Consider the following 26,378-nt stretch of genomic DNA (forward strand, 5'->3'; position numbering starts at 1 on the left):
AGTACAAAGGACAAAACATTACTACATAGAATATAAAAGATACATGAGCGTGAGCTACACGTCTTGCAGTCTCACTGCCTAACTCTCGTCTGCCAATAATGGCGGGAAAGCATCACGTGATTAATGACGTGACGCAACATGGCCAGCATGGCGCCATACAGGATACGGGATCTGTCAGCGCTTCCCACATATATATGCATACACACATACATACATACATAATTGTAGATTATGATTTAGAGATTAGAAAGTAATACCATGTTTCTTACACGAATCAAAACATATTTTCTAAAATCTGTTTTTTATGAGATTTATGCATTTGTCACTGTTGAGAAATCTGGGCTATAGTTTTGTATACTAAGATTAGACACCCAAACAGGGTTGCCTCGCAATTTAATTGAAAAAATACCAATATCAGTCGTTTTTCTCTTTTGAAATGAAATTAATTAGTATTTAAAAGAAATGTTATGATGAACTCTTCAAAGAACCTATTTTGATATTGAAATTGTAAGTTTTCTGATAATAGCATGCAAAAAGGGAAGCCACAGGAAAATGCAGGAAAAGCATGAATTGAAAGAAATCATAAAATTGGATTTTTTAAAATAGACATGTTGATGTACGAAGATAAAAACATGGAAGAGCTATTTTGCTTTATGGCATTCAAAATCGGAGTACTTTATTTTATACAAAAACCTTAACTATTCATATCGAATGCCAATATATTTAAATATTTTATTTGTACGACTTCTGTGGGGGGACCCTCGTGTCTGAGCTAAAATAAAAGTGAGTTCTTCGAGGCGTATTATTCGCTTGGCTGCCTTTTATAGATATTCTTCAGAATTACTCTGCCTTCGGAGAACTATTTCTGATATATTTTAATGGATTCCTACTTCTACAAATATATTTCCTTCTCTAGAAGTTTTCTCGTGTTCCTTTCCCATTCGGTTTATTCGAAATCTGGAATATTCTTTCGATTCTGGGGCACCTGGAACGGAACTGAAACCCCTTGTCGAGCTCGGGAAAGTGACACAGAGTGTCCATTTTCGACTCGTCGTATTTTACACCAGCTCAGAGTTGTGGTAAATCATATGGACACAAGGCGCGGGGCTTTTTCTAAAAATAAAAATCGGTTTCTTTGTAGGCACGAGTCAAAAGCTTTGAATCGAGGGATTGGATTTTACTCTAAAAGGCATCTGAAGCCGTGGAAAAATATATAACCGAGGATAGCACCCTTTTATATTTTCTTAGAAACCTATATAGATCATATAAACTAGGGGCCCCAGCCCCAAATGGTATCACGGACATGAGATTTAGGATTTTGAAAATGTATGTACGAAAATAAAAATGTATAGAACAAAAGTTCTATATATTTTAATTTTCGGATAAATGTATTCAGTAAGTTTTTAAAATTATAGACTTTGATTCCTAATGAATTTAGGAATCATGAGGCCCTAGTAGTAAGGCCTCGGTCTGGGGCCGGAAGGCGCCAGTTTAGAATCCCTATTCTGCTAAAAATCCTTCGTTATGCTGAACTGATGCAAGCTAAATCTGCTGACTGAACCATATAACTTTAAGTGTGGAGAGAAATGACCAACTCAGGTGTTGATCCCCGTCGTCTGACCGAGTCTAAAAATTACAAGGTACATCCCAAAATAAATATAATATTGCTTGCAAAAATGTATTTAATATAACTAAATAAAACTAAGTCCGTATAGATTCGAATATACCAGTTCTGGATTTGAGAAGCATAGATTATATGTTCTTCTTTTAACTTTTTCAGTACATACTTTCCTTAATAATTCTGAAATTATATCGATCTTTCAGGATTTTCTTTCCTTCTTCTTTATGATTTTACAAACATTTGAGGTGCGAGTCGCACCCCCAACACGTAAAGAAGAGTAAATAGCCCAAACAGAGAGAAAATTATATTTCCAAGACAACACCCGTTTATATTTTGTCAGAAGTCTATTATATAGAGTTTCTTAATTGTTTAGTTTTAATTATATATGCGTGCGTAAATTATAAATGCGAATCATGCGTTAGGGTTGAATGTTCTATGATCATACCATGTGCTTTTGTCTACTCTTTCTATGTGAATAAATTGGACAGCGGGGATCATTTTTGTAGCTGAAATATACTCTCAATAAATCTAGTGGCTACAGATTATCTGGGATACTCATTAGTATAACCAATTATTATCAGATATATCATTGACTAATCTTGTGGTATTTATATATTTCGGTTCGCGAAAACATTTTTAAACCATAATTTTTAAAGCACTAACTTGTAATTATCAGTATAATTAGTTATAATTGCTTATTATCATCGTGCCCTGATTCTGAAAAGTAGGTAAATGAATATCTAAAAATTCATGAAAACAGAATGATGCTGTGAAATCTTCTTGTATTCAGCAAAGCAATAAAATGCATACAGCTGTTTTGTGCAGCAAAGACAATATGTTATGAAAGATAAATTTTATAAAAAGGGAAACTTGGGAATAATAGAACAAGCAGCTAAAAAGACGAAAGATTGTCAGAAATACACAGCGTGCCATCAAAAACTTTTTCCGGAGAAAATCAAAGGCGAAATGTGGTGGCTAATGCAAAAGGAGCTTAAGAGCAAGTTCAATTTTTAGACACATATTCTTTCTCTTAGCGTTTTTTATATGCATACATTTATAAATTCTGCGTTTCAATACAATGTAAATGTCGCCCCCCCCCGCTTCTTCTTCTTGTGAGAAGCCTTAGAATCCGCCAAAGCATTTTCACTCGAAAGAAAAAAAAAAAAAAAAAACCAGCACGCGCTTTCTCCAAAATCTTTATTCTTGCATAACATGTCTGTCAACACATTCCTTTCGTCTCACTTGGCGCGAATTTCATATCTCTTGAGAAAGAGAATGAGAAATAACTCATTATTATGCAAAGTAAGGAGGCAATTCCAAAATTGGTAGAAAAAAAAATGGGCAGAAAAAAAATATAGCTCCGAATACGAGTCGTTGAGAAGGAATTTGGCGGGAAAGGGTGGTAAGGCGGACGTTGAAAGCCTGAACCTGACTTTTTGAATTCAAGAACAACTTTCGCTAAATAGAAAATAGGATCTTGGCTCGTGCTGTTTGAAATTCAAGCAACGAAACAAAATAGCAGAGTATGGGAGAGAAAGGAAGAGTTGTGGAACTTTTTTTTCGGTGGGGGAGCAGAGGAGGTGGGGTATGAAAAAAATAATAATAAAAACCGTCAGTTTAATACTTCTGGAAAGCGTTACCATTTTAGTTTATTTTATTTCCATTTTGGAGTTCTACTCTCTTTTCGACCGCCACCGCTGCCATTTCAATAAAACGAAATAATTCGAACAAAGAAAAGTACTTAAGATGCGACGGTAAGAGAGGGGGGGGATACAGACAAAATAAAAAGAAAAAAGTTCCATATTTTATTCACGAACATAATTTAATTTCTTTCCGTTTATTTCAAAGGAACTCTTTCTTAAATCCGCGGAAATATCTAACAAACTCTGGGAAATGTCACGTGATGACAGGCAGTACATACGTTTTTCCGCTAGCCAGAAATATGTGCATGAAATCGGTTCTTTTTTCAAGTTTGTAACTGCGCATAAAAGCCATACAATTTATGCGTGACTTACTAAATTCTGGGAAATCTTTTGTACTGTAATTGTGCTTTTGATGTTAAATGGTTATGTCTGGATGACTTTTCCTGCGATGACATGTATTTTTTTTTTTTTTTTTTTTATTGTTGAATAGAGCATTTTTCTGTAAAATGCTGTATTTTTCAAAAGTATAAAATTTTTCATTCTTATTTTTATTCACTAAGCTTATTGCAATCCAAGTGAAAAATACCATTTTCAGAAAACATTATTTATAAAAAAGATATATATACGTTTGTGCGTATTGATATTCTACAGGTGACAAAATCTGACCTCGAGCTACGAACTTAGTATGCATATACTTTGGCGGATCTAAAATGGCAACTCGGAGGGTTTTCTTTTTTCTTACTTTTTTTTTTTTTTTTAATTGTTGAATAGAGCATTTTTCTGTAAAATGCTGTATTTTTCAAAAGTATAAAATTTTTCATTCTTATTTTTATTCACTAAGCTTATTGCAATCCAAGTGAAAAATACCATTTTCAGAAAACATTATTTATAAAAAAGATATATATACGTTTGTGCGTATTGATATTCTACAGGTGACAAAATCTGACCTCGAGCTACGAACTTAGTATGCATATACTTTGGCGGATCTAAAATGGCAACTCGGAGGGTTTTCTTTTTTCTTACTTTTTTTTTTTTTTTTATTGTTGAATAGAGCATTTTTCTGTAAAATGCTGTATTTTTCAAAAGTATAAAATTTTTCATTCTTATTTTTATTCACTAAGCTTATTGCAATCCAAGTGAAAAATACCATTTTCAGAAAACATTATTTATAAAAAAGATATATATACGTTTGTGCGTATTGATATTCTACAGGTGACAAAATCTGACCTCGAGCTACGAACTTAGTATGCATATACTTTGGCGGATCTAAAATGGCAACTCGGAGGGTTTTCTTTTTTCTTACTTTTTTTTTTTATTGTTGAATAGAGCATTTTTCTGTAAAATGCTGTATTTTTCAAAAGTATAAAATTTTTCATTCTTATTTTTATTCACTAAGCTTATTGCAATCCAAGTGAAAAATACCATTTTCAGAAAACATTATTTATAAAAAAGATATATATACGTTTGTGCGTATTGATATTCTACAGGTGACAAAATCTGACCTCGAGCTACGAACTTAGTATGCATATACTTTGGCGGATCTAAAATGGGAACTCGGAGGGTTTTCTTTTTTCTTACTTTTTTTTTTTTTTTTTATTGTTGAATAGAGCATTTTTCTGTAAAATGCTGTATTTTTCAAAAGTATAAAATTTTTCATTCTTATTTTTATTCACTAAGCTTATTGCAATCCAAGTGAAAAATACCATTTTCAGAAAACATTATTTATAAAAAAGATATATATACGTTTGTGCGTATTGATATTCTACAGGTGACAAAATCTGACCTCGAGCTACGAACTTAGTATGCATATACTTTGGCGGATCTAAAATGGCAACTCGGAGGGTTTTCTTTTTTCTTACTTTTTTTTTTTTTTTTATTGTTGAATAGAGCATTTTTCTGTAAAATGCTGTATTTTTCAAAAGTATAAAATTTTTCATTCTTATTTTTATTCACTAAGCTTATTGCAATCCAAGTGAAAAATACCATTTTCAGAAAACATTATTTATAAAAAAGATATATATACGTTTGTGCGTATTGATATTCTACAGGTGACAAAATCTGACCTCGAGCTACGAACTTAGTATGCATATACTTTGGCGGATCTAAAATGGCAACTCGGAGGGTTTTCTTTTTTCTTACTTTTTTTTTTTTTTTTTATTGTTGAATAGAGCATTTTTCTGTAAAATGCTGTATTTTTCAAAAGTATAAAATTTTTCATTCTTATTTTTATTCACTAAGCTTATTGCAATCCAAGTGAAAAATACCATTTTCAGAAAACATTATTTATAAAAAAGATATATATACGTTTGTGCGTATTGATATTCTACAGGTGACAAAATCTGACCTCGAGCTACGAACTTAGTATGCATATACTTTGGCGGATCTAAAATGGCAACTCGGAGGGTTTTCTTTTTTCTTACTTTTTTTTTTTATTGTTGAATAGAGCATTTTTCTGTAAAATGCTGTATTTTTCAAAAGTATAAAATTTTTCATTCTTATTTTTATTCACTAAGCTTATTGCAATCCAAGTGAAAAATACCATTTTCAGAAAACATTATTTATAAAAAAGATATATATACGTTTGTGCGTATTGATATTCTACAGGTGACAAAATCTGACCTCGAGCTACGAACTTAGTATGCATATACTTTGGCGGATCTAAAATGGCAACTCGGAGGGTTTTCTTTTTTCTTACTTTTTTTTTTTTTTTTTTTTTTTTTTTTTTTTATTGTTGAATAGAGCATTTTTCTGTAAAATGCTGTATTTTTCAAAAGTATAAAATTTTTCATTCTTATTTTTATTCACTAAGCTTATTGCAATCCAAGTGAAAAATACCATTTTCAGAAAACATTATTTATAAAAAAGATATATATACGTTTGTGCGTATTGATATTCTACAGGTGACAAAATCTGACCTCGAGCTACGAACTTAGTATGCATATACTTTGGCGGATCTAAAATGGCAACTCGGAGGGTTTTCTTTTTTCTTACTTTTTTTTTTTTTTTTTTTTTTATTGTTGAATAGAGCATTTTTCTGTAAAATGCTGTATTTTTCAAAAGTATAAAATTTTTTATTCTTATTTTTATTCACTAAGCTTATTGCAATCCAAGTGAAAAATACCATTTTCAGAAAACATTATTTATAAAAAAGATATATATACGTTTGTGCGTATTGATATTCTACAGGTGACAAAATCTGACCTCGAGCTACGAACTTAGTATGCATATACTTTGGCGGATCTAAAATGGCAACTCGGAGGGTTTTCTTTTTTCTTACTTTTTTTTTGTGTGTATGTGTGTGAGTGATTTTATTTAGAATTTTAGTTAAAAATAAAATGAAATTTCGTCATGTTTTCGTGATAGTTATGATGATATTTCCGGGAAAATTACGGCACTAAAGTAATTTTCAGATTGTTTTAATAATCGAAAAAAAATTAGTGTCATTGATCCCATTTTTTTTATATTTAATTATTCCCTAAAACAATTATTGAAGTATATTTTCGTGCATGATTGCAAAGGTACGTAAAAATTTTAAACTAATATTAAACATATCAAGCACAATAATGCAAAAGCATAAAAATTCTGGGCGATTATTAGACTGTAAAAAAATTCTTGATGGAAGTCTCTTATTAAAATTGCTGATCTTTTTTTTCGCTTTTAATATAAAAAAATAATGAATTCGGTTTTTAATATAAAAAATAATGAAATGCAAAATTGCAAAATTAAACTTCTGTAACTAAGCATTATTGGCAAAGTAGGTTTCGGTAAATCAAGTCATACATTTTTTCAATTTCGAGACATTGTGTGAAACCTTTGAATTTATATTTAAAACATTTTCAGCGCGAAGTATAATGCAAAATTTTGCATTGTTTTAGGTTAGAAATTAGATTGTATCCATCTTTTACAAATTTTTAGGGGAGATGGCAGAAAATAAGGGAAAGGCATAGCAAAATGAACAGCATTAGGTGTCTAAAATAATAAATTATATCAAAGGTTGAGGCTTATAAATATTTTTTGAAGAAGTCAATAAGATCGCTTTCAATAAAATATTTAAAATTAAAAATTTTAGACACCATTAATCCTGGTGAATCACCTGATCACTAGAGCCGACTAGTTAAAGATAAATGTCATGATGTTTGATCAATTATTAAAGAGTCCATGAATTGTAATGTTACATCCATGAAACGATATGCATATTCAAATCAATGCTTTTATAATTTTTTCGAAAAAATATTAATAAATTTGGCCATGAATGTTTAGATTTTTTATTTTCGATGTCATTTACATTTTAAATTTTGTAATGAATTTCAAGTGTAAATAATATGCTGTAAATAATATCTTTCTATTTTATTCATATCATTAAAAACACTCTTTTTGCACCAAAACTCGCATTTATTTATATTTCCAAAACTCTTTAAGTATCTGCTGTATTTTAAAAATATTTATTATGCACTGCACCGTAAATTTATTTATTTATTATTATTATTATGTTACTGAAAATAGATGTCTAAGCGAAATAATACTATACTTTTAAGATACTTTTTATTGCGTCTGCTTTTTCAATAATGGAAATGCAATATGAATACATAAATTTTTAAAACAAGCACAGCATTAACATTAAACGTATCTTAATTCTTGCAAATTTATTTCTACATTTTATTCTTTTTTTTATAATCTGAGTGATTTTAAATAGTATGTTAAAATCGGATAACAAAAATGGTGGTTTTAGTCCGTGAAAACTTAAGTGTACAATGCGCATATTTTTCAATAACTAAATCTGTGCATTGTGCACATAATTTCATTTATTCCTTATTGTATGTGGGTTAATTTTTAGTTAACACGAACGGATTGTTGAGTTAGACAAATATTGTTACTTTTAAGTGCAACAATTATTTTACATTCCATCAATATCAAATTCAGTTTCGTAATAATTCATTTGGTATGAACGCAGTGAAGTAGTCTATAAATGATCAATAACGGATATTTCGCTCCCAGTTTCCATTCAAACCAAAAAAAAAAAAAGAAAAGTAAAATCTTATTTGCAGTTTTTGTGTTCCCTTCCTTAATAACCGATGTTTAAATTCACGAAAAATAGATAAAGTTAAAACAATTTTCGAAGAAAACGGCATTAATCATTATCTGTTTACTTTTAATTATATTCTTGGATATTCATCAAAAGATGCATTCCCGCTAAGAGAGAATCCGCCCGAAAACACTAACGAACGCCAACACCATTACCCCACTTAACCGAAATAACATAATCAAGCAATGCTTTTAAGTACTAATTGAACAGCCGATTTAACGAAGACAGCCGCCGTGTTAGCGACGGATTCTTGTTTCATATTTCCTAATATTTTTCATTTCCATATTCATCACATTTGTAAAGGAAAATATTTACCGAACGTTTTCGAGGAAAACCCGCGTGAAAACTTGTACATTATGGGTGTTGACAAATTCTTTCATCACCCCCCCCCTGATATACGCCACCCCCAGCCCCCACCTTCTTTTCCGCTTGATTTGAAACTCTTTTCCCCATAAACGTCTTCCCAACCTTTTCCCATTTATTTATGCCTTGCATTTGCCGGATATATATATTTGCCGGATATTTCAGTCGCTCGTATCATTGCTTCTGCTTGCGTTTATGGTAGTGGACGCAGATATTCCAAATATCCGAGATAACGCTCGCCGCTTTTGATGTATGCGCAAATGCTGTCTATTCTTACGCCAGTGCCTTTGCGGATAAAGAAATCCCTATAAGTTTGTGGAATTCCGCTATATTTGTTTTCGTGTATATGTGATTGTGATGCAGGGATGGAAGGGAAACAAAAATCTTTGCTTTTCTCAAAGCTTTCACTCTCTTTCGCTCCTGGAACCCACGGGACGCATTTGCTTACATATTGAAAGCAGTCGAGGCGAAAATATGTATTAGAAAATATCCTCTATTTTATTTTTTTGGCTCTATTTGTATAATGTTAAATGTCCCATACAGGTAAGCAGGAATACTAAGTATGCCTAAGATGTGCGCAAAGACAGTTCCATTTGTTTCTGAACGTAATAAATAACAATAAAGGTAGATACGGAAACAAAGATATTGAATACGAGAGTATTTAGAGTTTCATATTTTGTTTATTAGATGAATATATTGACAGGACAATGGAAATATTGTATCATAAATAAAGTTTACTGTGCTGAGCAATATAAACATAATATGGAAAGTCTCTGTCTATTTTTTTTATTGTTTTGTTCTTTGATTATTCTGAATAAAAGCTGAATAAATATTTTTTTAGTTACATAAAGCATTTATTATCATTTAAAATCATTTAATTTGTTATTTCTTATGTTATTTATAAAATTTCGCTTAAAAACAAACTCGTCATTGAATTAGAAATACTATGGTACTAGCTAAAAATCGATTTAAAATTAAGAGATTTGAAGAAAAGATGAAATTAAAAATATCAATACAATAATAATGAAATGGACTGCAGCAGCTTTTTGTACATTCTAAGAATTTAAACTATTTTTATTATAAAATTATTCTAGTTAATTTTCTTTGATTTATAAGTTTACTAAAAGGAATTACAAAATGCTTAGTGTAGATATGTAAGTACTCAGCAGTTTGTAGATGCTTCCAAATTTCATTTAATGAGTATGGTAATAAAAACTTTTTAAAAAAATTATTTGCATGATTTAAAACTGTACATTGATTGATTAGGTACCGTTGCTTAAAAAATAATTTTACAATTTTACAAGTTTCATAAGAAGGGGGGGGGGAACTAAATTTTTCGCAAATAATATTGAATATTCGGATTTTTCCCCCATCATCTGATATGAGTGCAAGATTTCACGTTATATCAGAAATGGGTGGGAAAAATTCAAAAATGATCGTTATTTTTTTTTTTTTTTTTTTGAAAAATATAATATTTTTTCCCGTTTATAAAAGTAGAAAAAATGCAGTAAATGGTATTGTCTATTAATAAATAATAGGCACTGAATAATTTTTGAAATTTAATAAAAATGAAAATGATGCACAATAAATTTTTATGAACTTAAAATAAATTTTCTCCTAACGGCTTTCATTATTGCCGTGCAAAATAAATAAATAGGCATGGCAATAAAAATGAAAAATTCTAAAACAATCTATTTGACGTAAAGAACAAACGAGGCCAACCCCTTCTTAAAAGCATACTTGCAATAATTATATTCCCATTTTAATTATCACATTAATGAATGAGCTTGTTTAAAAGCCTTAGGTATTAAAACTTGAGACAATACCTACTGTAAATAAATAGACAAAGATAGAAAATTTACAAACTGTAAATAAATAGACACAACAGTAAAAAAGCATACTTGCAATAATTACATTCCCATTTTAACTATCAGGTGAATAAATGAGGTTGTTTAAAAGCCAAGTAAGTATTAAAACTTGAGACAATACCTACTGTAAATAATGAGACAGAAATAGAAAATTTACAAACTGTAAATAAATGGACATGGCAATAAAAATGAAAAATTTTAAAACAATCTATCTGACGCACACAAAAAAAACAAATGTGACCAACCCCTTCCTAAAAGCATACTTGCAGTAATTGCATTCCCATTTTAATTATCAGGTGAATGAATGAGCTTGTTTAAAAGCCAAGTAGGTATTAAAACTTGAGATGATTAATTCGCACAACAGCGCGAGCAAACTCATACCTCTCCAAATTTGCGTGTATTAATATCCTGCAACACACGATGTGCTACGCTTGCATCAACAGGAAGGTGGTACTTAGTTACAGCCCCTCACATTTGGAGTCGTAGCTCAACAAAACCCTTCTCTGCTGCTTCATGTCGTGATTTATCAACAAAATCACTAGAGTTGTAGGGATGGTAAGTAGCAATTACAAGCCATTTCTCTAGAGTATGGAAACGGACTTGGCTCCTCTCGTTTTTTCTACTCTGCTGGCTCCCAGCCAGGCTTTCGATTCAACAATCAAAAAGGGCCGCTGGAAAAGGACCAGTTTTGATCCATTCTCGCAGATATTCCTCGTCTGCGTGCAACTTCGCTTCCTCTAATAATGTTATCTAGTCCATAATCTTGGGATTTTGTTATTTTCATGTGTTTTAATGTGTAGTTCCGAGTCACGTCAGCTTATTCAGTCTTGTTAAACGACGCTCATGAGTTTTAAGTACTTCACCAAAACGTGATATTTCAATATTATATTACCCACGAATATTTCTTATTCTATAATTTCTATATGCTTATAATAGGACCATAGTGATTGTTTTTTGTTTTTTGCAAACAAACTATAAATATATTAATACACTTTATTGATGATAAATGGGTTGAATGGGTTGAATTTTGATAGCGGTAATAAAACAGTTAAATCACGTTATATTTTTAAACAAAGGATTCCTGGATATCAAATTTATTTTCATTGCTGTTGTTATTAATTACATTAGATTACACAGTTATCTCGATTTCAATGAGAAATAATATCCGATCCGGGCTCATTTTTAAATTGAAACTTTTCCCATTTCATTTATCCGAAGGATTAAACCCTCCTTAAAATGACGAGTATAGCTCGTCACTGGTTTTTCATACCATATTGACCAATAACGAGCTATATTTGTCATGTGATTAAATTTACCGTTGAATATAATAATAAATTTGGTTTAAAATTTCTAGTATACTGAATCCAGCAGCACTTTTATTACATATGTTGATATCATAGATCACTATCACATATTGTTTACTATTAGATCGCCTTGGTACAATTTACGGCCAAATTGTTGTTAGTCAGTTGACTTCATTTTTATAAACATTTAGCATGAACATCTGTCTGTCTTACTAAAGGAAAAACACGCTGTGAAATAAACACCACAACGAAGCGTAAAACTAGGTACTAATTCGAAGTCGTTGCTAGTTTTTAAAAAAAATGTTGAATATGAACTTACGAATTACAATTATATCCATATCAATAATATAATTTTAATTAACAATATGTAAGAATTACAAAATGAACTAAGTTTTTCTAATATAAATGGTTTCTTTTCATGTACAATTGTTCATTATTAAATTTTACTGGAAGGAGTTAACGAGTATTAAATTATTTTGTTGTTGCTGCACTACTTTAGACAAAAGCACTTTGATTCTCCAATTTATTTGAATTTTATTAAAGAATATTTTTTTCAGTATCTACTTTTTTAGTTCAATGACTGTAAAAGTTAATTAAAGCAATGCATTTATAAATAAATAGTAAATCGAAGATTTATTTTAAATTTTATGTGGTAAAAGAAAAGTTAAGATACAAGACAAACATACAAGATGTGGTTAAGATACAAACGTTTATTATATCACTAACCATCCTTTTTTTTTTTTTTTTGCTTCAGAAATAGATAAAAGACCAAATGCTGTTCTTAAAACCTTTTTTTTTTAAAACATTTTTCATATTGACTTTTTAAATATAATTCAATTTTTTTCATTCCATTGACATAAGGATATTAATATGTTAAATTACTAAGATTAAGGAATTATTTTGAAACATAACCATTTCTCTTACGTCTCACGAATCTTTGTGAACTCCGAAATGCACTCAGTTAGCACTCATGAGTTAATCTAAAACTTAAAATATCGCATTAATATTTTATAAACAAAAACAATAATGATGAATGCAGCTTTTGACATGTAAACAACAAATTACGCGTGATATGAAATACTTACGACGCTAAATAATCATTAAATCTGAACATTTTTATTTCTACCAGAACTGCAAAAACATGGTAATTGTTTTTCTTCCCGTTTTTACTTTAAAATACTTTGTTGAACGAATATAAACGGTTGCTAAAAGCATCTAAGCAGGGTTCTGCACGGCAGCAAATCTACAAGCTTAGTCCATTAACGACATTAGATTCAATATCTCGCAGTTACTCCGTCTCTTAAAGCTTGGATAAGCGAAAGTTAAAATTAAATTTTCGAACAGTTAAGCTTCGCCTCGATATATATGGATCTTTTAATTATTACTGTAAGACAATGATAATTATTATTAAAATTCAAAGCCTTAATGTTTCCTTTACTCTGACCAGCTTTGAATATTTATCAGGACTAGAAACTCTTTAAAGGATTAAAACCAGTAAATTAAACTCGAATTCATAGCCTTACGTTACACTAAAGGCCGCTTTCTAATACACCAGTGGTAATTTATTCTATTCCATTATGGCCGATATAAACCATTATTATCTTTTAGGCACTACAAAGCTTTCATGATGTTTTATGTTGTAATTATAAGATTCTTTATAAAAAAAAAAATGTCTTTAAGAGGGATTTTTAGAAATTTTGTTTTCTGGTTGCATGTGAGATTTAATTTTATCGTTTGAGAAAGAAAAAAAAAGTACTGTGAAGGGGAAAGTTCTCAAATGACTATTTATCTTGATTTTCATATAAATGAATTTTCGTGTTTCATTTTTTTTATATGTATAACCGATTTTTACATGAAGAAAAACATAATATTAGTAGTTTAAAAGTAAAAAAAAAAAAAAAAAAAAAAAAAAAAAACCAGTGTCTCCAAAGTTTTTGTTCCATTACTTTTCCGAAAAAAAGCCAGCATAATGCTCTTATGTTTTGTAAGAATTGCATTTTTTTTTTTTTTTTTTACACGCATGAACAAAAATTTATGAATAGTAACAAAAAATTTGGGGAGAAGAAACATAATAGATGTAATCAAATTCTTATTATCCGTTAAATTACATTTTTTTTATAGTGAGAAAATGATAAAACTATGAGAAGAATGGTAATGTTCAAATAGTATCAACGATAAGGCAGATTCTGTTCAACAGTGAAAAATCTCTAATGTTGTAATAATAAGGAACGATACTTTTTTTTTTATCTTTTTGTTCTCAGAAGGTTTTTAATCCAGACTTTGCAAATGTGGAGAATTAGTATTGGCTAAAAATAATTATTTAGTGCCTTGTATCTTAAGCATTTATAAACCATTAAACGTATTTTTTTTCAAACTTTTTTATTCCCTATTTTGTTGCTTTATCATTTTCTAATACTTTATTTATACAAGAAAGTGAACATTTCAATTGCCTAATAATCACTTCATTAAGCTATTGGATTAAATTTTATCGGTTTTTGCCAATACCAGGGTTTTTTATGTTTTATATTTAATGAGTGTTAAATACATTCATTTTACATTTAATGAGCTCTATTTTTTATAAAGCTCATTATTTAACACTACACTTCACAGCTTTTTTTATTCTTAGACAAAATAAACGCTAAAATTACAACACAACATTTCATAGTCATTATAAAAGCTATTGTAACAATGAAGCATCTGGACAGGGAATAAAAAGGTTGAACCGAATTTTTAATTAAATTTATTAAATGTTTAAATAAACATTTCTTTAAATAAAATTCGCTATTTATATGCCTTCAGTTCCTGAATAATTTTGAAATATCAGATTTTTAAACTACAAAATATTCATTAAATAAATTCTGCTATTGTAGATATAGATTACTGCATAATGTAGGGAAATTGGGCATATTATATTTTTTTAGTGTAAGAAATCATTGCTTATTAAATGTTTTATTATTAAATGGAAATGCTTCTAAAATAAAAGGAAAGTTTTAGTTGCATTATAATTATTTCATTAAATTTTTCGATTAAAAATTTCATATTATTGAATTGCACTACATAAGTGAAAGAAGAAAACAGAAGTATTAATATGAATTTAAGACTCAATTAATTACGTGACTCATGATAAAAATGTGTTTTAAAAATGTAACATTTCATTTTTAAAAAAAAATCTATTTTAATTCTATTCTATCGCATGCGTAATCTGATAGTCACGTGATTGTTTCAAACCGGTTTAAACTGGTTTTTAACGAAAAAAAATTCTGACCTCCAGAAAAACATTTTAGAACTCAATTGAATTTGAGATGGTCAAAAACCATCGTTTTTCTAAATGTTGATGACTGCGAAATATGAGTCACATGAGAAAATTATTTTGTTTTTCTGTCGGATTCATGTCTCGACTTAAAAAAATAATGCTCTCACATAATAACTTGAAATTTGAGACAGCAGATTTTTTTTAAATTCTCATATTGATGACAATATGACTATAAAGAAAGGCTGTTGTCTAGAGATGGCTCGTTTTCAATTTAAATAAACGCTAAATTAAATAATTGGCTAACATTTCCATTTCTTTAAATATCTTATTTGTCCCTGATTCCTTTTCTAAGATGACACAAACAAATTATAACGTAACAATAACGATTTTCAGCTGGATAATCGTTTTGTTTAGTGTTTTATATAATTTGAATAATAAGCTTATTTTCTTAAGCCATGACCTAGGTTGAATGAGAATGAACAAGAAATTCCAATTACTGCAGTTTTCCTCTTTCTGGAATTACAGTTTAACAAGATACTGAAAGGAACGTTAAGGGAGGGGAAAAAAAAAACTTTTTGAAAATAATTACTAAATCGGATTAGCAGACATTTCAAGTCAAATGCAATAACCGGTAAAAGTTGGAAAAAGAGCTCACTGGGCATTGGAACAAGTGAGAACTAATTGGAAATTAAGTAGCCCTTTTCTTCGGAGAGATTCTTTCTCTAATCTCTTGAGCTGACTTTAAAATTTAGAAAGACGAGAAAATTTCTTACTTTATTTTTTAGTCTGCGAAAACTCCATCAATTATTTTATTTGGCGCTTGAACAGCTTGCAATGGAATCTGCTAACTTCCATTATTTAAAATTTGAATCCTCCGGATAATTTTACATGATAGGAGAGTTACTTTTTTCTGAGTATTGGAATCGGGAATATCGCTTACATATGGAACCGTCTATTTGAAATCCAGGAGACTGCCAGAACTTAATAAGACAGTTAAGGAAAAATCCATCAAATACGCTTGGACAACTTGCAATTGGTTTTGTTAACTTCCAGTACTTAACATTTGAATCTTCCGTTTAATTTTACATGATAGGAGAGTTACTTTTTTCTGAGTATTGGAATCGTGAATATTGCTTACATATGGAACTGTCTATTTGAAATCTAGAAGACTGCCAGAACTTAATAAGACAATTAAAGAAAAATCCATCAATTATTTTATTTGATGCTTGCAATTGGATATTTTAACTTCCAGTATTTAAAATTTGAATCCGGATAATTTTACATGATAGGAGAGTCACTTTTTTCTGAGTATTGGAGTCGAGAATATCGCTTACACATGGAACTGTGTATGTGAAACCCAGAACACTGTCAGAACTTAAGAAGGTAATTAAGTTTTGTGTGCATCTTACCTGATGCTTAACTTGTTTTATTTTTTATTCCCCTTATCAAAATTATTATTGCAGAATTAGTTTAAAAATGATCTATTTAATGTTTTATCTCTTACATAAGAAAAAATGAGGACTTTGGATAAGTAATAACGTATTGGAAACTTTTAAAAGTATTGGTAACTGAAATGAACAATAAACATAGAGCTACTAGCGACGCTAATTAAGAGCTTTAAACTTTTCAGACAGCGTTAGCCTTGTGGTATGTGGTACAGTTTTGGAATTGTAAAATTTCATGTTTTAAATCTGATTCCACCAAAGATTCATCGTAGTTTTTGACCTGGTCTGTATCTGGCATTGAGGATTAAGGGTCATGTTGGTTTTGATATAAACACTCTCTCTAGTCCAAAGTTGTTGTTGTTTTTTCCGAATTTTTTATTATTTCTTGATAAATATTTAAAAAAAAGCATTTTGATTTAAACCATTTGTTTGATATTTAAATGCATTTGGAACTTTTTTTTGTTTATACTTTTACTAATTAATTGTTTTATAATCCTCAGCGAAACAAATTTGCGATTCCCCCCCCCCCAAAAAAAAAAAAAACACCCTTTATTTTGTGTTCAATTTAACAATAATCTGAAATTAGATCTTACTATATATATTTCAATTTTTTTCTATCATTTACTTTTTATTTTCTGGTTTCTGGTGAAGGTCAGGTAGACCATTAACACATGAAACCGTCTATTTCAAATCTGAAAAACTGTTCGAACCAAATAAAAATCCTTGATTGGTCATAGCATATTCCATCATTTTACCTTTTCGTTCATTTTTTCCCTCTTGCCATTACTGCTACAGAAATAGATCAGGCATAATGCATTTGTTGCTTCAAATGGTTATTTAATGATTATGCTATTGCGATAAGAGTGCTATTAGCCATGTCATTGAGGATGAGGTGCAGTACCCTTTTCTACTCATTTTCCGGGCCTGGAGCGTTAATAAAGCATCTGCTTAATCGGTCTTTGCTTAACCAAATGAATAAAATGCTTGTCTGAACGCACATAATGGCCTTTTATATACTTTCGCTGCAGTAAGTTTATGTCACAAACACCTTTCATCTTTACTTCCAGGCTTGGGAAAGTTATGGAAATATTCCAGGACTTCAAGGATGATTTTCGTTCTGCGCATAAATTGTTGGATACTACGGATTTATGCTTTATTCGGACTTTATTGCTTTTAGATTGTTTTTTATATCATTTTATGATCCATATAACAGCAGTTGTTTTTGATGTCAGTTTATGATCCATATAGCACCAACCTTGATATGTAATAAAATAAGAGAATTTAGTGGAACATTATTCCTAGGGCATGAAAAAGTTTAATTGAGTCCCCCCTCCTCCCTTCTCTTCTGCCTTGCACAGATTTTATAGTTTTTAAGTTTTTTATGACAAGAGAAAACTCTTATGCTACGAAATAAACATAGAGTTGAATATTGATTTAAGAGAATATTTAGAGTTGAATATTTTTTAATTGATTGAATTAAATTAAATTGATTAAATTTAATATGTTTGTTGCCTTGAAATAGAATTACAAAAATAATAATTTCTTCTTGTAATCCAAAAAGAATCTGCACAATTATCTATTTTTACATAAGTGTTTGTTTTTTATGTTAATATGACTAGAATTTTGATTTCCCCTAATTTCTGGCAACAAGATCTTTTCAGCACCCCCTCCCTAGCAATCTGCCTTTGCGATCCAATGTCGTGTAACACTTACTTGTTCCTACAGTACATTACCGAGTAACCGGTTCGCGACTATCCGGCCTAGTTTTCTTTTATCGTAATTAAATGAGAAAGCCAAAACGTCTTTTATGTCATCATTAAAGACTTTCAAAACAGTCATACTGTAAGTTTTGATCTGTGTAATCATTCATCAGCGAGAAATAAAATCCGTTTGAGCCAATTTTCTTAAGAACTAGGCCTACTATTTACGTTAATGCTTTGTTTATGTTTCCAGCATTTAAGTTAGGCACTACAGAATTTATGCTAAAATGTTAACAGTTTATATTCTTTAAATTACTTTTTCTCAAATAAATTCTTGAAGCCTGCAATGTAGCATATAAACATATATAAACTGCAAGTACAGAGGCTTCTATTTTAACTCGACATGTTACCGGCAACTGCTTCTATGATTCACCGCGCCGCGGTTGCATTCACATTGAGATAAATAGAGGGCTTAGTACTCAATAAGAAGTGAGAAAATATTTGTTATAATAGTGAGTTTGGACAAAAACTTTGTCTTCTAGTATTGGTGGACGAATAAATGAATTCATAGAACTCCAGCCTATCCAAGATTTTTGTTATCCGGCCTTTCTTTCCACCACATTAGGCCGGATACTGTAGGCCGGAGTGTACTGCATATGCTTGTTATATATAAAAAATTATCTGAAAATATTTGATATTCTTTTTTTTTATATTCTGAACTATAAATTGATAATTATATAGTTAACTATCGAAAAATTTCAAAACTGATTTGAAAATGCAAGAAAGTTAAAAATTATATATATATATATATATATATATATATATATATATATATATATATATATATATATATATATATATATATATATATATCACAGAGTTATTTCAGCACACAAAAACCACGGATGAATAAAAATTCTCTTTGGGAAGAAGTCTCTTCTTTTGCTTTCTAAATTTTGTAAAAATACTGAATATGAATTCTAACAGGTTCGAACTTAAATATTTGCTAGACCTTAGTTTGAAACAGAAATGTATTCTTCAGAAATATAAAAGGAAGTAAAAAAAAAAAAAAAAAAGTGAAAGGACTACAAAGATTTGAAATTGATTTTTCGAACGCATTTCGAATCCAACTTTTTTCTAACTGCCTACCAGGAATGGAAAAAGTGATTTCCACCTGCTTTTCTTCAAAACCCTGAAGTCAATAACTTCATTTGCTTTCAAAGTATACTGAAAATGTTCTGTGGGGAAAGAAATTTTTTTCACCTTTCTTTTTGCATTTTGGAAGATGTTTCAGTAGAATTTTTTTCATATTTGATTTGTTTCTTTAGGTGGGAACTAATTCGTGAATACGTATTCTTTAAAGAATGTTTTATTGCATCTCACTTTCCGATGTGGCATAATGTATGGCATATAACGATTATTTAATTTCCTCGTTTAAATTTGTCATTAATGTAAGTTGGACTATTTTTAATCTGATTTTCAATACTAATTTATTTAATGATTAAAATAATTTATCTATGATGGAGCTGGTAATAAAAAGATACTTTTTCTGTAAAAAGTTATCAAAAGTACATTTTATACATTCATAATTTTATTTTTTTATATATTTTGAATTCTTTATTGAGATTTTTAATCCAATTCTTTATTTCACCTAGCTTTGTATATCTCATGTGTATCTGTTATGTTCGTCATTCCTTTATTACTTCTGGAAAACTCTCTACATATATCTAAATCAAAAATAAGTCTGAATGGTCGGCAGACGGAAATATAAATCGTATTCGTATCAATACGTTTTGGCAATGAACAACTTTTTTTCTCTTTTGTATTTTTTTATTTTTTTTATTTATATAGCACTTTCTTCGACAACTCTCATGATTCATATTTTAGTTGTCGGTTAGATTTATTTTAAATTAGCTAGTTATAAAGATATATTACTAAATTATGTAATTGAAAAAAATTCTTATATTTAAAACGAAAAATTACTTGAGTCCTTATTAAAATGTTGCATTATAAAAACCTCTGAAATTGTCTCCACTAAAAGCATTTTTCCATAAAAATTGTGTTTTATAAAAACTATTAAAAATTAATTGCAGCAAAAATTACTAAAAACTTTTTGCTCAACAATAATATGATTTATAAAAGTCTTTTATCATTTTTTTGAGTGGTGCTATAAATAATAATAATATGCAATTGTTTTATCTCTTATTCCAGTAATTCCATACGATTTAAAAAATAATGGCACAATATATTATGCAAAGTGATTACTGCCGTAAATACCCGGCCTTCCAGATTTTTCTTGTTCTTTCAAATTCGTTATTCGTGAAATGTGCATAGAATGAAGCTTAGATGGAGAGCTTACTCGTAAATATTATTCTTTCTTATGAAACAAAAGTACGTATATCAAATTTGGTGACAAAATTTGTATTGATAACCAATTGGTAAAGATTCTACGGATAATTTATTGAAGATCATGGCAAGCAAATTAAATTCTAAAAATTCAACGAACCATCACCCTTTTAGCATTTCTTCATTGCAACATGCGTTTTATAATTTAATATTTAAAGGGATAAATGTTAAATCATTTTTCGTATGAAAATATCTTATTGATCATATTAACTTTTCAAATGTATACACAAAATAATAAACACATTTAATAACATATCTTAAATCTATTCCCTCCCATTTCTAATGAAATTAAACTCAGTTAGTGCTACAAAAAAATATCGAGAAAGCAAAAGAATAAACCGCTTTGTGAATTGATATAATTAAATTTAAATTAACTTTAAATAATTTTTTAGAATTATACATTTTGCTTCGCTTATGTTTAATTTTTACTGTACTGTTCCGGATTTTCGAAATGGTTGCTGATGGCAAAAGGAAAGAAATCATACCAAAAAGCTATTTACAAAGATGACTAATAATAGAAAAATAAAATGTCATCCGAATTTAAAGAATTTAAATTATTGATTTGTGTACACATGCATCTACACGCAAACTAGGTACACTTACATTGTGCGCTTTTTTTTTTTTCTCATTATAAGATTAGACTTAGTTTTTGAGATTTTTAGAAATAAAATTCAGAAACTCTTCTTTGCGGTGTTACCTGGGCAGCCACAAAAGAGGGAGAGTAAAAATAAAGTACTTTGTTGCGCCCCCTTAAGAATACTAAAGGACCTGCATAACAGAAGCGATAAGGCTTTCATATTATCTCAAGACATTTTTTTTTTCTCGAGTTCATTTGCATATTCTCCCAATTTGCTGCGACATGCTTTCTTTTTTTCAGAAAAAGTTTCTAAAGGGAATCAAGCAGCATACTCACAATGTAAAAAAAGTAACTTTTCGATACTTTTTTTTTTAACCGTTAGTTATTTTTGGCATTTTAAATATTGACGAACAGTTTAAGCAGGTTTTCACACAATATATTAATTATAGTTTTCTTTTCTTTTGAATAGTGACATATTGGTTATCTTAAGTAAATAAAATATTTAAACTTGTGAACGAGTGAAAGCTGGGCGATAAAATGTGACGCGTTATTTTGAAACTTTTTTTTTCCCTCTAAAGCTGACGTTAAAAAGGCGAGTGCATTTATACATGAGTTAAAAATGAGATATTCCATCTGTTTATTTAGCTGAAATTATTTAAAATTTTGTATAATATATTTTTTAAATGCATGATTTGATTTGTTTGCTTTATTTCTCCAGTAATTTTTTTTTCAATTATTAATTTATCTGATAATCATTTGGCAACTACACTCTATATCAAAGCTCTTTATTTCTGATTTTCATGTATTTTTAATGAAATAAAAATAATCCTTCCTTTTATATATCTGAATTGAAATAATTTTAGTAACTGCTGTTCATGTTGCTTATGCTTGTTAAATAAAATGATACAAGAGTGGTTAATGCAAATTTGCATTATTTTAGTGTCAGATATTGTAATTAATGAGAAATATTATTAAATATTAATATACTATCATTTAGAAATTAATAATTTTAAATGTAGTTATCATATTATTTCAATTTTTTTTTTCTTTTTATCTTTAGGTTGGAATCTATTTCCAAAAAACTCAAGACATACGCCTGTGAGAACATTAGGTAAGTGCTATTTTGGATACCATATATAATAAAGAATTATTTAAATAATATAAAATATTTAGAAGCTTATTATTCATGAATGTGTTACTCTTAAACTTACTGTTACTTTCTGAAATTTAAAAGAAATTATTTAAAAATTTCTCCTAAACTTTGTTATGTTTTGAATAAGCAATTAAAGATTTTTTTATTTGTAATGTTTCTTTCCTCCCTTTTCAAAACTAGGGAATTCGTTTAAATGTTTATTTTTCTTCAGGAAATCAGCCTCTATTTAATTTTCTATCATTTATTAATTATTTTTTCGTAACGTTATTATTTAGATTTGATAAATGTCAATATTATAAAAATGATGCTAATATTTCATAAGAAAGCCCCGAATTACTCAATGGATACAGAAATAAAAAATAAGAAAAAAATAAAAATAAAAATTGTAATTAACGATTTCTTTGTTCTTGATTAAAAAGAAATTATCAGCAATTACAACATGCACCCCCCCCCCTTTTTTTTTTTTTTGGATTAAGAGATAAGAATAACTGATGAGCAAAATGAAAAACTTCAAAAATCTTCTACGCGAAAACGGATTACAGTTTTTCTTTTTATCCCAGATTTATTTTAATGCTGCTTTTTTTTTTTTTTTAATTTCACAGCAAATGAATTAATTTTTGCATGTCTTGCTGAAGTTATTTAATTTTTATTATGCTGTTTTTCTTTTCTTTCTTTCCCCCCCCCTTTAAATCTTAACAAAGCGTCTCGGCATCCGATTAAATCCTCGTCATCGCCACATGAAATCCAGGCAAAATTTGAAGACATTCATTTAAGAAAACCTCAGCATTAATGAAATAAAGTATTAAAAAGTAGACAAAAACAAGGTGAGCATGTATTATTTTTTTTCCATGAGAATAAACTAAACGAAAAAGGTAATAAAATAAAAATAAAAAAATAATTTAAAGAACAAATTGTTAGAAACTCACATATGCAAAAAAGAATTATTTTTAGCTCGTTTAACGTTACTGCGCTTTCGATGGCAGCGAAACGTAATAATATGAACAAACTTGAGAAACGCCAACATAACCAAAACTAATTAATGTATCTGTGAAGAATGCAATGAATTATATTTAATCAGCTTAACGATGCCTTCTCATAAACAACCCCAAAAAAATATTAAACTGAAATCCTCAGCAAATGCCATAACGGGATAAATTAAAATAAACGAGACAGAAATTTGGGTTAAAGCAGAACTATCTTTCGTGAGAAAGTATAAAAAACTGCATTATGTAAGTTACTTAGGTAACAGAGAACCCTTCTATAACGAAAATAAATGGCCACTGGAAATCAGCCATTTTTAACTGTTCGGCAATCCAAAAAGGATGGAACACACAAAAATTAAATCTTATTTATCCGAATGCAAATTACGTTTTCCGGAATCATTATTCATTAAGCGGAAGAGAGAATTCATTTTTAAGATTAAAATTTATGGCAACAGCGGAGAATATATCCACGTTGACAGACAAAAATTATTAATGCTTCCGTAGTTTTGAAACTATGATGTATCATTCTAGGCCTGGTAGACGCAAAATTAATAATCGGGCCCTTTTTCCGCGTTTGCTTATTTTTCTTTATTTAACTTAGAGCTTAAAATAAGTTCGAACCATTTTAATCTAAATTTAAATGTATTAAAACAAAAACATTTTGTCTTCTTTCTATGTTTTCAGGAAAGGTTTTGAATAATTTCGTGTTTTCAGAAATAAGTATCTTTTTTTTTTTCTTCTTTTTTCTTTTTTTCTTTTTTTTCTTTCTATCGAGTTAACTGTGTTGCAAAAGCTGTGTCATCGCTAATTTAGTTAATGTTTTTAGCTTCGATGGTTTTCTGCAAAATGTAGTGGTTAACGCAGTGATTTATTTATATTGTTGTTTCAAATAGTTCGTATGGAACACTTGTTTTAGCTTTGCTTTCGATGTTTCTGAATAATTTTTTCAATACTTCCCTTACATTGACTTTTCAAAACATTTATTAATATTTAATTCTAAATTAAATATATCAGAGTATGGATTTTCAGTAAAAATATAGAACCAGTTTGGCATTTGCTCAACGATAGTCCATTTTAAAAATATTGGCGTTCAGTTGAAAAATTGGATCTGATTTCCATTTCGCAATGCTTTAATGGTTTTTCAGTGTGGTAAATAGAATATTTTTGCAATGATTGAAATATTTTGATATTATTAACCATATATAAAATGACATTAATAAAAGATGTTTTATGAAATAAATTTGAATGACTCATGTAAAATACTCTCTGATGTATCAAAAATTCATAAAATATTTCATTAATATTTTTTATGATGACATACTAATATTGAAATTGAAAAATCCAGCAATGGAAGTTACATGGTTTATGGCAAAAGTTTTAATGATCTAATGATAACATCTTTTTTTTTAAAAATTAATTTGCATCAAAAATCTTCTGGAATAATAATAAAAAAATAAAAAAAATCTTATGCAATAAAAATATATCGCTGTTTTTTTTCGGTTACTTTTTAATTTTTTCCAACAATTCATAAAATACTTTTATGAGGAAATATGGATTATATAATTAAAAAATTCTGCAATAGAACTTATAAACTAGATTGTTGGCAAAAAGTTTAATGATAACCTTGTTTTGAATTATCGAAAGTCTTCTAGAATCAGAAAATAGTTTTCTTATGCAATAAGGGTAATGTCATATCGCTGTTTTCTTTTCGTTACTTCTTAATTATTTCCAACAATCAAGAAAATAATTTACTTAATATTTTTATAATGAAACACGGATTAGATAATTAAAAAATTCAGCAATAGAACTTATAGACTGCATTAATGGGAAAAAGTTTGATGATAACCTTGTTTAATATAATTTGTATATAAAATTTTCTGGAATAAGAAGATAATTTTCTTATGCAATAGATATAATATCATGTCGCTATTTTCTTTTAGTTAATTACTTATAACTTTTAAAAGTTTATTGGGACGCTACCTTTTAGGCTTTTGATTAGATAACGCTAATAGCCTTGTTTTGAATCTAATCTGTATCAAAAGTCTTCTGGAATACGAAAATAATTTCGTTATGCAATAGAGTTAATATCATGTCGCTGTTTTCTTTTGATTAATTATTTATAATTTTTAAAAGTTTACTGCAACGCTACCTTTTAGATTTTTGATTCGATAACGCTGATAGTCTTGTTTTGAATCTAATTTGTATCAAAAGTCTTCTGGAATAAGAAAATATTTTTCTTATGCGATATACATAATATCATGTCGTTGTTTTCTTTTGGCTACTTCTTAATTATTTTTAACTTTCCAAAATTTATTGAACGCTACTCTTTAGACTTTTGTTATTTTTATATTAAATTAGCGAAGGAATATAAACAGCATAGTAAACCGTAATATATTATTACGGTTTAAAAAAAAAACGTTGTTGCTTATAAATTGTCATGTCTTGGGATTTCACGCATTGGCACTTGAGATTTCACTCAGAAATTTTTCTCTTTTGAAAATGGACTGCACTTGTGAAAATTAAGAAAGCAGAAAATGAATCTTTCACTTTCCACGAAAAGAACCTCTACCATTCAGCAGGCCAAGTAGCAAGCAGATTCTGGTTCCTGTTTGCTTTTAGAGCTTCGGAAAACCATTGAATGCGCTCAGCTCGACGACACACTCCACTGCTTAGCATATTTTGCCACTCTCTTGCTGTTCGACTGAGACTTTAATTAAGCATACTAATGCAAAAGCCTTCCCTTGACTAAGTGACCTGAAGTTAGGAGAAAAGTTTCCTCTCTGAATTCGCTTTTAAAAAGATCTTTGCTAGACGCATGAAGTGCATTAAGCCTGGATTTCCAAGTGCAAACGCTTTTACGAAAACGACGCCGTTTGGTTTCTTTTAAGAGGGAGTTTCAGTACTATCCCCTAACTTTTCTTCATATATGGTTATGAAGAGCCTTCATTTAGTCCTCGTTTTTGCATAAATTAACTTTTA

At 29.1% G+C, this 26,378-nt stretch overlaps 1 protein-coding gene across 4 annotated transcripts in view; it reads left to right on the forward strand.

Moving 5' to 3' along the window:
* Positions 1-26,378, forward strand: part of LOC129987846 (toll-like receptor Tollo) — a 307,447-nt gene that overhangs the window by 126,833 nt on the left and 154,236 nt on the right. For all 4 annotated transcript variants that reach the window (XR_008785606.1, XR_008785608.1, XR_008785617.1 and 1 more), the window contains one exon: positions 22,324-22,374. The gene's annotated coding sequence lies outside the window, so the exon portion shown is untranslated. The remainder of the gene's footprint in view (positions 1-22,323; positions 22,375-26,378) is intronic.

The sequence above is a fragment of the Argiope bruennichi genome, chromosome 1 (assembly GCF_947563725.1).
Source record: "Argiope bruennichi chromosome 1, qqArgBrue1.1, whole genome shotgun sequence".
Lineage (NCBI taxonomy): Eukaryota > Metazoa > Arthropoda > Arachnida > Araneae > Araneidae > Argiope > Argiope bruennichi.